At 48.8% G+C, this 12,930-nt stretch overlaps 1 protein-coding gene across 4 annotated transcripts in view; it reads left to right on the top strand.

Moving 5' to 3' along the window:
* Window positions 1–12,930, top strand: part of DPP6 (dipeptidyl peptidase like 6) — a 922,327-nt gene that overhangs the window by 843,273 nt on the left and 66,124 nt on the right. The window lies entirely within an intron of this gene.

The raw sequence follows: 12,930 nt of genomic DNA, 5'->3' as shown, positions 1-12,930 counted from the left end.
AGAAAGTTCTTGATCACACCAGTCAGCATATACAAAATAGCAGACCAAGTCCCATCGTGGACACAAAGAAATGTCTTTGCATCTTGGCCTCATGTCTTGAAAAAATAGGAACCCACGGAAAGGTAAGAAATAATAAATATGGTTGTAGCAAAGTACATCTGAGAGAAGAGCTTGATCTACTGAGATAATCTCAAGGGGTGAAAGTACACTGCGGGCGGAGACAGGCCGACACCAGGTACGACTGAATCCTGTGGTCCCGGGTGAAGAATGAAGACTCTTTTATCAGACTGCCTACGACAGCCACTCAGTAGCTCAGGCCCTCAGCCTCTTTTTATCAGCGTTGTCATCCAAAATCAGCCCCTCCTCACCAAGCTCGGCCCCAGACATTCTCCTAGGATGATGTGCTGGGAGAAAATTGTGTGTTGGGGGGTCGGGGGCGGTTCTGAAATGCAGCACTAGCCCCCAGTCCCCTTGAAGCTCATCTTACCAGACCCCTCCTTTGCCAGCAAGCCCTGCCGCCCCAGTGCAGGACTCTCATGACACTACACGTTGGGGAAGTGCAGGGTGTGTAGAGCTCGGGGACCGGGAGATGTGGTGAGCAGACCCACTAGGGGAAAGAGACGGCAGCCTGACAGGAGCTGCAGGGTCAGGAACCTGAAGTCTTAACCTGTCGAAGGAGGGGGTGGCTTTACAGTGCGGAAGGTAGCGAGAGGATACAGAAGGAGAAGTTGAAGTCGATCTAAAGGAGAACTTTAGAATGTCCTAGAAAGAATGGTTGGGTGGGAAAGGTGACAGAACCTCCCTCAAGGAAGGTCTCTAAACAAGGGCAGACATCAGGTACCAGAAATAGGTTTAAATACGAGGCAGAGAGTAAGCTGGGGGCCTCAAGGTCCGTGTCGTAACTGGCCGAGGCGGTCACGGTTTGGATCTCGTTCTTGGCTTCTTACTGACGTTCACTAGTATTTGCTCCATCGTCATCTTTCACAGAACCCAGCCTCTTATCTATCAGCAACTTCTTTCTCTGCTTCCCTTAGCTCCTGCTAAGCTCTGCAGGGTCTTCTCACGCCAGAGTTTAGTGGGAACGGCCTCGTTCTGAGGACGGCAGCCTTCTGTTGTCCAGCTTCCACAGACTCCAGCCCAGGGTTGAAATTGAAAGGTTCTTCCAGGACACGTGTGGCCCTGGGTTCAGGCAAGGAAGCTCCCACGTCCGTGCGGTGGATGTAAAAATGGCACCCGTGTTGGGAAGCCACTTGCACAGCGTGCGTGGAGATCACTGAACGGTCGTTCATGTGCAGATTTCCCGTCCTGCAAGTGTCCCATCTTGAGGGGGAGACAACATTTCTTTTAATGTTTGTGTCCCAGCCAGTCTGAGGACATTTTCTCTTTATAAAGCTGCTTGTATTGTGTGGTCTGCGGATATTTTGTGTGAAGAGATAGGTCCTCAGTTGTCACTGTGGAGGAGAACAGAAGCAGAGAATACGTACGGCCATCCCAGGTCACAGACGTGACTCAGCCCCTGAGACCACCGTGATCTCAGCTTCAGAAGGTTGGGGCGCCCCTCCCCACAAATGCCTGGACCCACTAGTAACGGAACAGATTCATGGAATTCGAAGGATAGGAGACCTCAGAGACCATCTGATCTGATCTCCATCCCCTGCTCCATTTTATTAAGAAACTTAACTCTTAATTGATCATGGAGTTGCCACCTCAGGATTTTCTGAATCATTTAAAACCTATTTAAAGATTTAGCCTGTTGCCTCTTAAGATAAACATAAACTAGCCCTCTTTCCTACAAAACTGCTCTTTAAAATTTTTGCTATTAATAACCTATTTTCTGGCTAATGTAACTTGTATGCCCAAATCAACCTTTCCCCTAAAACCTAATCAGAACCTCATCTTTTAAAAGGGATTTTCTAAAAAGACGTAGATTTACAAAGACCGCAGAATGGATGAGGTGACTGAAGCAGCCGCCTTTACAGTTTACGGCTGCGGCTTGGACGCGGTTCCGGCACTAAGTGCCTCAGCGCTCCCTGAAGCCAGATCCTGGTCATGCAGTGAGGAGGGCCGCGCGGACACCCGGCTCACACCGTAGGCGCTGGGGGTCACAGCCGTGGGGGATGCAAAGGTGGCTTTAATGACATTTCGAAGGAGGAATGATTACACACGCGGTGGGATCGCTTGGGCTGTTTTGTTGGTGAAGAAGCCTTGAGGAAAGCCTCACACGTGAGGTAGCATTTCACGTAAAGGTGTGGGCAGGGTTAGAATGTGAAACGCAGCCCAGAGGGGCGAAAGTGCAAGTGAGAAGAAAAGTGAGAGCGGGAGTCGTCGTGCGGAGGGGCCTTGGTGGCCCGTGAGTCGCGATGAGCTTTGTGGACGCACGCGTGTAAGAGCGGATTTACGATCCAAAAATAGTTTTATTGTCCCACGTTTCTCAGTAGATATAAATGCAGACCCCAATGTGTAGCTCACAGCAACGTTTCTTAAACTCCACGCCCCCTCCTGTGTATTTCTTTCACGTCCCAGAGCTGCTGTTAGCCTTTGACCAAGATTTAACTTCTCCTCCTCCTCCTGCAGGACTGTATTGTGGGTATTAACTTTGCCTCTCAGATGCAACCAGAAGAACAGCAACAACAAGAATCTCTCCCTTTTGGGCTGAGGGAAAAGGTAGGGGCAACTGGAAGATTCTCTGTGGTCAATTAGGGAAAGGAAAATCTGTGAATGCTCCCGCACTCAAAACTGTTTGGCCCGTCATGAAGGGAGCTACAAATATTCGGCTTGGGCAGAGATTACGGTCAAAGGATTTAATAACCAGGGCAAGGTGGGCCCCAACCAGCTGAAATAGAGGACCAGTCAGAGCAGACGCAGGCCCACACCACATTAGTACATAAGGGCTAGGTATCATAGCAGATGTGACATTGTGACAGCCCCGTATAAACTTAGCCCTTCTTCCCCCTTCCCGTGGACTTTCTATTATGATCGTTTCTGGTAGGTTTATCTGATGTGGATCTGTCCCCTTAGCTTACACTGTAGTGCTGAGTGTTGTAACGCCGCCATAGTGGATTATCGTTTCTGGTAGGTTTATCTGATGTGGATCTGTCCCCTTAGCTTACACTGTAGTGCTGAGTGTTGTAACGCCGTCGTAGTGGATTATAGCTCATCAACTGCTTGCAGTCGGTACTTCTGTTTAATTAGACCTCTGGTGTATTGTTTTTCTCTTAATGTCCAGTTCGTCTGCTGTAGTATGTCTTGTCCTTCCTCCTCGCTCTAGCGTTTCATTTAGTCTTATCATCATGTACTTTCTTCTCTAATTTTTCATTAACATTTCTTCTGTGGTTTCTCAAAGCTTGCCAGTTTTATATTTTTAATAATTTTCAAGTTCGTAATTTTTATTAAGTATGTGACCACTTAAAAATACATACATTATTTTTATACCTTTGCACACTGCTAGATTAAACATAGATTAAAATAGAATATAGGTAAGTAAAGACTCGGAAATGTTTGTAATGCTCATATCCACTCATTACGTAGCCAGATCCCATCTATCTGTGTCAATAGTTGTATCTAAACGGCATGGGTTTTAGGTGATCACCGGATACTTGCATAAGAGACACGTGTAAACCATATTCAGTAGAACCTCGTGGAAACTCACTTACCTATTTAATATAGAGGTTTAGGTTCCTTTCCAGATCTCTGGGGTTTGGCAGTGAAGCCAGCTGCATCCAAAAGATTGTATTATGACATAACATTTTATAATGAAATCATATCTATTCTGGGGTATACCAGTAAGCCGTTGTTGACATGCTTAGTTGGTTTCAATGACCCTGGGAGATGGCTAACAGAAATACGTAATATTTGTCCAGCTTCTTACAATTTGAAAAGTACATTCTTACGGTATAATACTTGACATTCATATTCCCTTTTTTTTTTGAACGTTTGAAATGCATTTTTTTTTTTTGGAGTACCGTTGATTTACAATGTTGTGTTAGTTTCAGGTGTACAGCAAAGTGAATCCATTCTTTTTCAGATTCTTTACAAAACAGAAACCGACTCACAGATCTCGAAATCAAACTTACAGTTACCAAAGGGGGAACGTGGGGGGAAGTGATACATTAGGAGATTGGGATGAACATAGACACAGTACTTCACCTAAAATAGATAACTAACAGGGAACTATACTGAATATTCGGTGGTAACATATTCCCACTTCTGACACCTTGCAATTTTTACTCTTCTCACAAACAGACCTACTTAGAGTTCCCTAAGCTCAGTGTTCCCCAGTTCCATGCTTTTGTCTCTGACTGCCTGGCGAACTCCCGTACATCCTCCCAGGTTCCTCTCAGGCAAGGGTTGATTTTCATCCCCTCCCAGGAGGGGTGAGCTCGCCCGGGCAGCGTGGATGTGACTGTGGGCTCTCCCCGAGACCGGTGCCTCGGACGGACGCTTGACTCCTCAGCTGTGGGGGTCACCTGCGTCAGAAGCCTGGGACCCGCACCCTCCAGTCCTGGAAAAGCCCAATCTCATCGCTAAGGAGCAATGCACTCACCTGCTGTGTGAGTTTCCTGGGGCTGCTGCGACTGCGTGGCCTAAAGCAACAGAAACTGATTCTCTCACAGCCCTGGAGGCGGAGTCTGAAAGCGGGGTGTGGGCTGCGGGGTTGGTACCTCCTGGAAGCAGGGGGGAGGGTCTGCTCCGAGCCCCTCCCCCCGTCCTAGCCGCAGCCCCTCCCTGTGCCTGCCTCCAGACCCTCTCCCCGCAAGGACACCAGTCCCGGGGCCCCCGAACCCCGAGCGGCCTCCTCTTACCTTGGTCACGCGTACAAATAATTGGTTACAGTTTCTTCCAAATAGGGTCTTGTCCACAGGCGTTGGGGATTAGGACTTTACCACATCTCTGGGGGGACACAACTCAACTCACGGCGACTCCCCCCACCCGAGACCCATATCACCTTGTCGAATAAGAATGAGAGGACAAAACGCTATTGCTGTTCTTCTCGGGGACACAGAACCAAGGGCGGCCACGGTGGGCTTGTGCCAGAGACCATTCTTAACAGCTTTACCACATTCCGGAAGGCAGGAGAGGGTCCCCTGGGAAAGTAGTGGGAGGCAGACGGTGTCTTTGGAAGGTGACTCTGACGTGTTAGAGGAAGAAGACGGCTCCAGGGTCCGTTTCCTCCAGGAATTCTTCCGGGTCATCGGGAGAAATAAATCCTCACGTTTCATGGAGCTGTGAGAAGTGGTTGGGTTTTCTCCTCCCCAAATAAACTCGACCCTGAACAACTGGGTCAGAGCACCCCGTTCACGAACTCTTGAGTTTTCACGACCACGGCCTCTGTGTAGAGAAGTGGACTTTCCTCTTCAAACCGAAGCCTGGGAACACGATTTATTTCCCTGTAAGTTTGTCAGGAGGACTCCGCCATCCCTGTTTCTGGGAAACATCTAAACACCACCAGGAAAATGGGCCCCGTGTGCGGATCAGGTGTGTGCAGCTTCATCTGAAGCATTTTTTATATTTTTAAAAGTAAATAAATGAACATCTTATTCTTGGAACAAACGAGAGAACTAGAACATTTCCCTCCCATTCTGAGTGAGGAGAGAAACAACCTGCAGTAGTGACTCGCGCTGCAGACTGAGCCTCCCCCTCCCCTGTGAAACCCTGATGCAGGAGCTGCCCTTAAGGTCATCGCGTCAGCAGCCTAGTTTATCAAGACGGGCTTCTCCATCTTGAAGTCGAACTGAAACGAAAGAGGACCCAAGCTGATAATAAAGTGAATGACTGTGTCCTGATGACTCTGCCCTTACTATTAAGTTCTCCTGGGGGCCTCTACCACTGCCAGCTTTGCCGCCATCACGAAACATGGGAGAGATGGTGACGGGGCAGTGAAGTCAGAGTCTGAAGGCCTGGGCTGGACCCAAGGCTCTGCCACTTACTGGCTCTGCGACTCGGGCGCGACAGTTCAGCTTGCTAAATCCTCCGCTTCCTCATCCGGAACATCAGGGGAATAACTGTACCGTCTCATCAAGTCAGGAGGATTAATCAAGAGAATGCATGTCAAGAGCTTAGCCTGGCATCCGATACATAGCAGATGCTTAATAAATGTTAACTAATGCGGTCACAGCTGTCATCTCCACCACCATCACCTTAGCAATCAGTTAAGAATGTCTTAGATATTTACTGGCTACTATCGTAACTCAGGATCCAAGGGTTGGGGCTGAGGCTACACAGGGTTATAGCTTCCATGAACTTAAGTCACATCCCTTACTTAGTGCCTCCAAAGGAACAGACGCCCTCATCCCTCACAAGCTGGAGCCGGGACCCCGGGTCTGCGCTGACACCAGCAGGGTAGAAAGTTCCGGAAGGGAGCATGGCTGCCGCCGTCTCGGAGCACTAACCAACCATCGGGTAGGCGTGGCGGTGAAGCAGCTGGTGACTTCAGGGGTGCCTCTGCCTAAGGGGCTTCCACAGCTGGGTCTTGGCAGTGTTAGGAAGTAACCACATTTTCCCCATTTCTTTGATATTTCATCTTTCCGTGCCAGGTCCCCTCTTGGCCTTTACTCCTTCAGACACCCAGTGCTGCCCGCCGCCCCAGCCGCATCCCGCCCCCGGGAACCATAATTAAGTGGGAAAACGCACATGGCTGTGAGTCTGCGCCACGTGAGTGCACTTGGAGTCTTGTTCGTAACGGAGCAGCGGACAAGGCCGGGTGGAAAATCAGAGTCAGTCTCGCAGCCCAGCTCCCCATGACCGGAAGCTGCTGGCCGTGGCACAGTGGATGAGAAGGATTCAGAGGCCAGGTCAAGGTTCGGTGAGAAAGAATGTCGTCAGCAATTGATGCGTCACGTGTGCCTCGTGCAGCAGTGAGGGGGAGGGATGCCCGCGTGCCACGCACCTGTCACGTGTGGTGCCACCCCCTGAAAGAAGCGAGTACGCCCCTCATGAGGAAACGATCTGATATGGGACATGTTTGGAGGCTGAGGTCCATCCTGAGCTCCACCTTGTCCTAGAGAATGAAGTAAAGCACATTTTCTTACAGGGAGCTACCGTCTTAAAGCATTGTGGTCGGGGAGGTGAAAGATAACACATCATTTCAGAGAACAGAAGTGTGCATTTGTGAAGGAACATTCGTGGAGACCCCGTGACTGGAAGGAACAGAAATGGCTACGATCCTGACACCCCACAGAAGGTCTCCCGAGGGAAGGCTGCTGCCCACAACTCCCGATTGAAGGACAGCTCTGTCTGTCGTGCGTCTTTTGGATGGGGGAAAAGAAACACCCAGATGCCTCCAAGGAGACCCGGGGGAACACTGGTTCACACTCACCCCTACAGTGTACAGCTAAGCAGGTGTCCCCTATGTCCTGACCCAACGTAGGAATTATATATGCTGCTTCTATTCAGGTTATTTCAAATCACTCACATCCAACTATAAATGAGGAGCCTCAAAGCTAAATGATAATAATAATAACAATGCTAATGATATATAACGTTTATCATTATAAAGAATATAATAAATTAATAAATAATGTTAATAATAAATAGTCTGCATCATTGAGGAAAGTCTGTTAATTAGCTTCAAACATGTAGGCTGATAGCAAGTCTCAACAACGGGATGTGAAAGGGGAAAACAAATGGTTTGGTTCTGTAAACTACCTAATCCTCTAGACACCTCTTAATCCAAGTTCCCAAGGCATTAACTTGGGCTGCCCTTTTAAACTGTGGGTTTGTCCAGGTGAATGTTTGCAACTGGCTTTGAAACTCCTTGGAGCATTGCTTGTGTGTCTGAGGGTGAGACCATCTGTTCAATCTCTCCAGCGTTTGGAGCTACTCCCTTTGAGGTTGCGGTTTCCAAGAACAGGAGTGGGATTCTCGAGGCAGGTGGTCTCACGAGCATCATTACACAGATGCTTTGGAAGATGCTATACTCATCAGTAGACGCTGCCAGCCCCCCAGCATACCCTCCGTAGGAGCCCTGTTGCTCCCTGATAACCAAAGGAACAGAACTTCTCACTTTCCCAGGTAGCACTTCCCTGTCACCCAGCAAGTGTCTGAACTGGGCTGGTGCCTGGTGCCAGCAAACTTTTCTGCAAAATGGAGGTCATATCCTGGTAGCGTGCTGCTTGAAATGTCCATGAAAAATAGATAATGTTATTTGATGCAACAGCAGTGCCCCTAGACCCATCCGCTGCTTTCCTCCTGCACCCTAACTCTAGGTGGTAACAGCCTTTACTCGCCAGTCTGCCTTCAGGGTCTCCCTCTGACCAGTCCACTTCCCTCCCGAGTACCAGACCCTACTTCCTAAAGATTATTTCTCTGCCGAATGTCTTCCTGGGCACATACATTTCTCTCTTTTCTAAGTAAAATGGTAGGGCTTCCCTGGTGGCGCAGTGGTTGAGAACCTGCCTGCTAATGCAGGGAAGACGGGTTCGAGCCCTGGTCTGGGAGGATCCCACGTGCCGCGGAGAGGCTGGGCCCGTGAGCCACAACTGCTGAGCCTGCGCGTCCAGAGCCTGTGCTCCACAACAAGAGAGGCGGCGATAGTGAGAGGCCCGCGTACCGCGATGAAGAGTGGCCCCCGCTCGCCGTAACTAGAGAAAGCCCTTGCACAGAAACGAAGACCCAACAGCAAAAATAAATTAATTAATTAATAAACTCTAAGTAAAATGGTAGAAGAAACATAACAGTAAAAAATAAATGTCTCCCCTGGGCCACGGAAAAGGAGACCATCAGTGGAACATGACGTGGAAGGATTTTTGCAAAGTAAATATAAATGGACCACATTGAAAATGAAAGCCAACGACTAGGATATGTGGCACGATTGGTGAAAGACACGGTTACCAAAACATTAAAAATAAAGTTCGTTTTCCCAGAATTCAGATCAGATCGGAGGCGACAGAGGATGGGAGCTGAAGGTCATCATGGAGTAAGATAGCCTCATTTAGGGGGCTGAGAGGGGACGCCCACCCACTGCTCCAACAGCTGCGGGCTAACATATTTGCCCTGCACAGTTAAAGAGACGCTTGGCCGTGGGGGTCTCCTGGAGTGGACACTGGCCGGAGCAGGAAGTGGGGCTGTGCCTTGAGTGGCCTCAAAGACAAGGAGCCCAAGCGCTAAGGATGGCGGCTAACTGCTGCCCCCGCCCACCCTCGGGACCCGGCATGACTGGGCCCCGCCCACCATCAGGACCCGGCATCACTGGGCCCCTGCTCACCCCTGGGACCCGGCGTCAGCATCGTAGCGTCTGTGAGCACCGCGAGGGGTTTGCACTCCTGAACAGAACCCTCCCCACCACGTGGCAGCAGCCAACCGGAGATGACTGAGACACAAAGGAAATGTGAAAGGGAGGCCTCACACGGAACATCAGCAACAGGAAGCCCAGGGGAAACGTTCGCACGATCACTTCCATTTACTGCTGTAAGTCTCACTGGAAACGTCCTCAGAGAGTTCCTCGGAGGCGCCACGTTGATAATCCAAGAACAGGCCACTGGCAAAGAAGTAGACAGACTGCTGGAGATTTAACAAAATGTTTACCGAGGTATTTTTTTTTACGTTTCGAAAGAAGAACTGAGTCGATGGTGTAAGCGTGTGCCCCAGTTTCCCCAGCAGGAGCCTGAGGTGATACCTCCTGAAGACCAGTGGAGGCCGGGCCACTGTTAGTGTCCCTCCCTTCACTCTCAGAATGCCCCTGTTTGGGCCAAATTATTAGCAGGATGGCATCAAACAGTAACCTGGAAAGTCCAGCGGAAGGATTTCACAGAAGGCCTTTGCTTTCGCACATCTGCTAAAGGGTTAATCTCCAACGTAAGCACCTGTGTTGATCTTATGGGCTTTGCGTCAAGGCCATAAGACTTGTGTTGGCTGCCAGAAAGCTTAGAGTGACATTTATAACCCACGTGGGTAGGTCTTTGCAGCACGCATTTGTTATTCTAGCTGTTTTCCTGAATTTCTCTCTGTCTTTTTTTTTGTCTTTATTATTATATTGTTCTGCTTTTCTCATCCACTCTTTTTATGCTTATTTTTATCTATTTTTATATCTTTCCTATCTGCCTTAAATCCTTTTTGTCTCAGGACCCAGGGCAGATAGACAGAAAATAGGTGAAAGGGGAGTAAGTGAGCAGTTGACTGGCCGGTGGAAATCAAACGGCCCCTTCAAATAGCATTCAAGGGCTTCCCTGGTTGCGCAGTGGTTGGGAATCCGCCTGCTGATGCAGGGGATGCGGGTTCGTGCCCCGGTCCGGGAGGATCCCACGTGCCGCGGAGCGGCTGGGCCCGTGAGCTGTGGCCGCTGAGCCTGCGCGTCCGGAGCCTGCGCTCCGTCCGAAACGGGAGAGGCCACAACAGTGAGAGGCCTGCGTACCGCAAAAAAAAAAAAAAAAAAAAAAAAAAAAAGCATTCAAGGCTGCCCTCAGCCTGGCCGCCCCCGCCCCCCGTGCTTACCCCACCTGTAGAGCGCTATTCCTGGGTTAGAGCATTTCAAACACTTAGTGACACAACCAGTTTCCAAGTGAAATGTTAAAGGAACTAATAGAAAACAGATAAAAATGATGTCTTACTAGCATTAAAAGTTCATAAGTATAGCATGTGCTTTTCACTTGAATCAAAGAAGGCAATGAATGAGACTATTTTGATGAATGCAAAATGTACATAATATAAGTTAGGGAACGCAGGTAAAAGTTACAGCCTTTTATTAATCACCTTCAACATCCACGAAATTAACCAAACCTTCAGAAGCACTGCTGCCCTTCTTTTAGGACCAGTGTTGGAATAAATGGCTTAGGTTTTTCTGTTATTTCAATACCTATAAAGCTCTCTACCTAAACCTTCGAGGCCTGTAAAATATCTTATACAACCTCCCAGATCCAACCCGTGAACTTCCTCTAATCACACCGTCTCCCTCCTCGGGGCTCTGAGAGCATTTTTTGCCTCTCTCATCTTTTGTATCTTCTACCCCTCACTTCCAGGCGCCAAGCTCACCAAGGCAGGGCCTGTTTGATTGGCATCTTGCACAGCAGCCTCATAACAGACTGAATATTGATACATGAACATTCACCGAGCGCCAGCAATGGGCCGGGGCTCTGACATGTGCCCGCTGTGTTCTGGAGGCCTGGAGACCCAGCCCAAGGCCCGAGGGAGCAGATCTGTGAAAGCGTCGTGTCCCCCCCCTGCCCCCGCCCCCCGCTTCCTGCACAGCTGCCCACTGACACGCCCAGTGCCCCCTCCCCCGCCCCCCAGGTGCAGGTCAGTTTTCCCCACAGCGTGTCTCACACCTGCTGCTGATATTCATGTGTTTTCAGTGCCCACCTCACCCAGGGACGTCAGCTCTGTGTGGCAGGAACTTTGTATTACCCACCACTTTGACCCCAGCTTCTAGAACATTGCCTGCACACAGCGGGTCCTCAACAAATAAATATCAATAGTTTTTGAAGGGATGAATAAAATCGACATCAAAATGCTACACTTTGGGACCAATGTAGACTGAGCTTAAAGTCACAGGTATACCTTAGAACATCCTAGAAAAGAAGCTAATTCACATGCCCTTGTAGGGTGCCATAAATGCCACCTCACGTGATCTAGAAAACCAAAATATTCTTTAAAACGTTACCTCCTGCCATCACACACGCATACTTTGGCATGCTTACAAGATGCAGAACGCTATGTACACTGATTCAATTTTTTTAGACAGAAATGTTGTAAACGAAGAAAGATGGTCAAAAGCAATAAAAATAATGTAATATGCCGTTTAAAGTCATATGCTTAGGAGATTGGCCTAGATGAAGTTTCTAACTGAATATAGACCTTCTGGCAGACATCACGTGTTTCTTCTCTTTTGCTTCAGAGGGAAGCCCTGGGGCCTGTGGATAAAGTTCAGGGAACAATGTTGCAACTTCATATAAAGAAAAAGCCAGAAGCGGTAGGAGCGTCATGGTGTGCTTGTAACTGCAGGGGTGACGTGTGCGCGCGGCGGCCGTTGAAGCTTCGGTCCCAGGAGTTCTCCGGGTGGAAACTAGCGAACCAGTAAGAGATGTCTCAGGCGGGTCCCTGTGGCTTTTGGGGACTAGATGACCTAGGATCCTTGCCCTAGTAGCAATCTCTGGTGGTTCTTTTCCGATGCCGACCCAATAGAGCAACTTTCGGGGCCGTCCCAGGATCCAGGCAGATTTGACACCTTCGCCAGACACCTGGGGCCTCTGGCCACATACGGTGCTGCTTATTTGAATAATGAAAAACCGAACACACTGAGAGATCCTAACGTACATTCTACGTCATCACCAAATCCGCTGGATCAGTGAAGTCAAAATGTAGTATTTGGCTAGGTGTACTGGGCTGTCTTTTTTGGAAACATGATGGTGGCCAGGTAAGGGGGTGTGGTGTCTCTTTCACAGACCCTCCGGTAGCCAGTGAGCCCTAGCGCTTCGCGCCCTGGCCGTCTACAGTAAGCTGTACTTTGCTGCCTTGGCCTCACTTCACAGTGCCTTAGGTAGGATTTGACTGCTCTTTCATTGTGTCAGAGCCTGATTTCATAATCTGGATCACTTTTCAAAAAGGACACTTGGAAAATAGCAATTTTGTTTTTCCCCTTAGTGGTTACTGGTGAAAATTTAGTTTTTTAGATGCACGTGAGGGAGCATTTCTTCTGGACTAAAGGAATCCTCTTCTTCAACAAACACCGCCGGCCTATTTTGATCAACAGTAAAATATCCATCCATGTCCTCTACCCATGTTTGAATAGTAGGTGACTTTTTGTAAAACCAGGGAACATTATCTTATTGCCTAGCACAAATGAATTACAAGAATTAGACTGGAAATGTCTAGCTAGCTCTTAACAAAAGTTTCCATTTTAGACAAGGACACATAAAAAGAACTGATCCCAAACTTAATTATTGATGCTAATGGAGAAGAAAGGAATAAGGGAAAACCAGATGCTCCTGTAGCCAGGCA

The sequence above is a fragment of the Kogia breviceps genome, chromosome 9 (genome assembly GCF_026419965.1).
Source record: "Kogia breviceps isolate mKogBre1 chromosome 9, mKogBre1 haplotype 1, whole genome shotgun sequence".
Classification (NCBI taxonomy): Eukaryota; Metazoa; Chordata; class Mammalia; order Artiodactyla; family Physeteridae; genus Kogia; species Kogia breviceps.
Note: the sequence above shows the minus strand (reverse complement) of the source record. Positions and strands in the feature narration are given on the sequence as shown.